This window comes from Pristiophorus japonicus, unplaced genomic scaffold (genome assembly GCF_044704955.1).
Source record: "Pristiophorus japonicus isolate sPriJap1 unplaced genomic scaffold, sPriJap1.hap1 HAP1_SCAFFOLD_128, whole genome shotgun sequence".
Classification (NCBI taxonomy): domain Eukaryota; kingdom Metazoa; phylum Chordata; class Chondrichthyes; family Pristiophoridae; genus Pristiophorus; species Pristiophorus japonicus.
In genome coordinates, this window is record NW_027250946.1 from 143,105 (window position 1) to 147,673 (window position 4,569).

The following is a 4,569-nucleotide window of genomic DNA, read 5'->3' on the forward strand; positions in this document are numbered from 1 at the left end:
GAGTAGGAGAACTTGCGGGAGTAGGAGAACTTGCGGGAGTAGGAGAGCTTTGGGGGATTAGGAGAGCTTGGGGGAGTAGGTGAGCTTGGGGGAGTACGAGAGCTTGGGTGAGAAGGAGAGCTTGGGGGAGTAGGTGAGCTTGGGGAGTAGGAGAGCTTGGGGGACTAGGAGAGCTTGGTGGAGTAGGAGAGCTTGGGTGAGTAGGAGAGTTGGGGGATTAGGAGAGCTTGGGGGAGTAGGTGAGCTTGGGGGAGTACGAGAGCTTGGGTGAGAAGGAGAGCTTGGGGGAGTAGAAGAGATTGGGGGAGTAGGATAGCTCGGGGAGTAGGAGAGGTTGCGGGAGTAGGAAAGCATGCAGGAGTCGGAGAGCTTGCGGGTGCAGGTAAGCTTACCGGAGTAGGAGAGCTTGGGGGAATAGGAGAGATTGGGGGAGTAGGATAGCTTAGCAGAGCAGGAGAGCTTGGTGGAGTAGGAGAGCTTGGTGCAGTAGGAGATCTTGGGGGATGAGGAAAACTTGGGAGAGCAAGAGAGCTTGTGAGAGCAAAAGAGCTTGGGGGAGTAGGAGAGCTTTGGGGAGTAGGAGAGCTTACCGGAATCGGAGAGCTTGGGGGAGTAGGAGAGCTTGGGGGAGTCGGAGAGCTTCCCGGAATAGGAGAGCTTGGGGACGTAGGATAGGTGGGCGAGAAGGAGAGATTGTGAGAGAAGGAGAGCTTTCAGTAGTGGGAGAGCTGACCGGATTAGGAGAGCTTACCAGAGTAGGAGAGATTGGGGGAGTAGGAGAGCTTGGGGGTGTAGGAGAGCTTAGGGGAGTAAGAGAGCTTGGGGGAGTAGCAGATCTTGGGGGATTAGGAGAGCTTTGGGGAGTAGAGAGCTTGGAGGAGTAGGAGAGCTTGGGGGAGTCGGAGAGCTTGTGGGAGTAGGAGAGCTTGGGGGAGTAGCAGAGCTTGGGGGATTCGGAGAGCTTGGATGAATAGGTGAGCTTTGGGGAGTAGGAGAGCTTGGGGGAGTAGGAGAGCTTGGGGGAGTAGGAGAGCTTGGGGGAGTAGGATAGTTGGGGGAGTAGGAGAGCTTGAGGAAGTAGGAAAGCATACAGGAGTCGGAGAGCTTGCGGGTGTAGGTAAGCTTACCGGAGTAGGAGAGCTTGGGGGAATAGGAGAGATTGGGCGAGTGGGATAGGTTAGCGGAGCAGGAGAGCTTGGTGGAGTAGGAGAGCTTGGTGGAGTAGGAGAGCTTGATGGAGTTGGAGATCTTGGGGGAGTAGGAAAACTTGGGAGAGCAAGAGAGCTTGGGAGAGCAAGAGAGCTTGGGGGAGTAGGAGAGCTTTGGAGAGTAGGAGAGCTTACCGGAATCGGAGAGCTTGGGGGAGTAGGAGAGCTTGGGAGAGTCGGAGAGCTTCCCGGAATAGGAGAGCTTGCGGGCGTAGGATAGGTCGGGGAGTAGGAGAGTTTGTGAGAGTGGGAGAGGTTTCAGGAATGGGAGAGCTGACAGGAGTAGGAGAGCTTACCGGAGTAGGAGAGCTTACCACAGTAGGAGAGCTTACCGGAGTAGGAGAACTTACCGGAGTAGGAGAGCTGACCGGAGTAGGAGAGCTGACCGGAATAGGAGAGCTGACTGGAGTAGGAGAGCTGACCGGAGTAGGATAGCTTGGGGGAGTAGGATAGGTGGGGGAGTTGTAGAGCTTGGGGGAGTAGGAGAGCATACCGGAGTTGGAGAGCTTGTGTGTGTAGGTACGCTTACCGGAGTAGGAGAGCTTGGGGGAGACGGAGAGCTTGGAGGAGTATGAGAGCTTTGGGAGTAGGAGAACTTGCGGGAGTAGTAGAACTTGCGGGAATAGGCGAGCTTTGGGGGATTAGGAGAGCTTCCGGGAGTAGGTGAGCTTGGGGGAGTAGGAGAGCTTGGGTGAGTAGGAGAGCTTGAGGGAGTAGGTGATCTTGGGGGAGTAGGAGAGATTGGGGGAGTAGGAGAGCTTGGTGGAGTAGGAGAGCTTGGGTGAGTAGGTGAGTTGGGGGAGCAGGAGAGCTTGTGGGAGTAGGAGAGCTTGGGGGAGTAGGAGAGTTTGGGGGAGTAGGAGAGCTTGCGGGAGGAGGAAAGCTTGGGGGAGTATGAGAGCTTGGGACTGCAGGAGAGTTACGGGAGCAGGAGTGCTTGGGGAGCAGGAGAGCTTGGGGTGCAGGAGAGCTTGGGGGAGCAGGAGAGCTTGGGGGAGGAGGAGAGCTTGGGGGAGGAGGAGAGCTTGGGGGAGCAGGAGAGCTTGGGGGAGCAGGTGAGCTTGGGGGAACAGGAGAGATTGGGGGAGTAGGAGAGCTTGGGGGAGTAGGAGAGCTTGGGATAGTATGAGAGATTGGGGGAGTATGAGAGCTTAGGGGAGTATGAGAGCTTGGTGGAGTATGAGAGCTTGGGGGAGTATGAGAGCTTGGGGAGTATGAGAGCTTGGGGGAGTAGGAGTGCTTAGGGGAGTAGGAGAGCTTGGGGGAGTAGGACAGCTTGGGTGAGTAGGAGAGCTTGGGGGAGTAGGGAAGTTTGGGGGAGTAGGAGAGCTTGGGGAGTAGGAGAGCTTGGGGGAGTAGGAGAGCTTGGGGGAGTAGGATAGTTGGGGGAGTAGGAGAGCTTGAGGAAGTAGGAAAGCATACAGGAGTCGGAGAGCTTGCGGGTGTCGGTAAGCTTACCGGAGTAGGAGAGCTTGGGGGAATAGGAGAGATTGGGGGAGTGGGATAGGTTAGCGGAGCAGGAGAGCTTGGTGGAGTAGGAGAGCTTGGTGGAGTAGGAGAGCTTGATGGAGTTGGAGATCTTGGGGGAGTAGGAAAACTTGGGAGAGCAAGAGAGCTTGGGAGAGCAAGAGAGCTTGGGGGAGTAAGAGAGCTTTGGAGAGTAGGAGAGCTTACCGGAATCGGAGAGCTTGGGGGAGTAGGAGAGCTTGGTGCAGGAGGAGATCTTGGGGGATGAGGAAAACTTGGGAGAGCAAGAGAGCTTGTGAGAGCAAAAGAGCTTGGGGGAGTAGGATAGCTTTGGGGAGTAGGAGAGCTTACCGGAATCGGAGAGCTTGGGGGAGTAGGAGAGCTTGGGGGAGTCGGAGAGCTTCCCGGAATAGGAGAGCTTGGGGACGTAGGATAGGTGGGCGAGAAGGAGAGCTTGTGAGAGAAGGAGAGCTTTCAGTAGTGGGAGAGCTGACCGGATTAGGAGAGCTTACCAGAGTAGGAGAGATTGGGGGAGTAGGAGAGCTTGGGTGTGTAGGAGAGCTTAGGGGAGTAGGAGAGCTTGGGGGAGTAGCAGAGCTTGGGGGATTAGGAGAGCTTTGGGGAGTAGAGAGCTTGGAGGAGTAGGAGAGCTTGGGGGAGTCGGAGAGCTTGTGGGAGTAGGAGAGCTTGGGGGAGCAGCAGAGCTTGGGGGAGTAGCAGAGCTTGGGGGATTCGGAGAGCTTGGATGAATAGGTGAGCTTTGGGGAGTAGGAGAGCTTGGGGGAGTAGGAGAGCTTGGGGGAGTAGGAGAGCTTGGGGGAGTAGGATAGTTGGGGGAGTAGGAGAGCTTGAGGAAGTAGGAAAGCATACAGGAGTCGGAGAGCTTGCGGGTGTAGGTAAGCTTACCGGAGTAGGAGAGCTTGGGGGAATAGGAGAGATTGGGGGAGTGGGATAGGTTAGCGGAGCAGGAGAGCTTGGTGGAGTAGGAGAGCTTGGTGGAGTAGGAGAGCTTGATGGAGTTGGAGATCTTGGGGGAGTAGGAAAACTTGGGAGAGCAAGAGAGCTTGGGAGGGCAAGAGAGCTTGGGGGAGTAAGAGAGCTTTGGAGAGTAGGAGAGCTTACCGGAATCGGAGAGCTTGGGGGAGTAGGAGAGCTTGGGGGAGTCGGAGAGCTTCCCGGAATAGGAGAGCTTGCGGGCGTAGGATAGGTCGGGGAGTAGGAGAGTTTGTGAGAGTGGGAGAGGTTTCAGGAATGGGAGAGCGGACCGGAGTAGGAGAGCTTACCGGAGTAGGAGAGCTTACCGCAGTAGGAGAGCTTACCGGAGTTGGAGAACTTACCGGAGTAGGAGAGCTGACCGGAGTAGGAGAGCTGACCGGAGTAGGAGAGCTGACTGGAGTAGGAGAGCTGACCGGAGTAGGATAGCTTGGGGGAGTAGGATTGGTGGGGGAGTTGTAGAGCTTGGGGGAGTAGGAGAGCATACCGGAGTTGGAGAGCTTGTATGTGTAGGTACGCTTACCGGAGTAGGAGAGCTTGGGGGAGACGGAGAGCTTGGAGGAGTATGAGAGCTTGTGGGAGTAGGAGAACTTGCGGGAGTAGTAGAACTTGCGGGAGTAGGAGAGCTTTGGGGGATTAGGAGAGCTTCCGGGAGTATATGAGCTTGGGGGAGTAGGAGAGCTTGGGTGAGTAGGAGAGCTTGAGGGAGTAGGTGATCTTGGGGGAGTAGGTGAGCTTGGGGGAGTAGGAGAGCTTGGTGGAGTAGGAGAGCTTGGGTGAGTAGGAGAGTTGGGGGAGTAGGAGAGATTGTGGGAGTAGGAGAGCTTGGGGGAGTAGGAGAGTTTGGGGGAGTAGGAGAGCTTGCGGGAGGAGGAAAGCTTGGGGGAGTATGAGAGCTTGG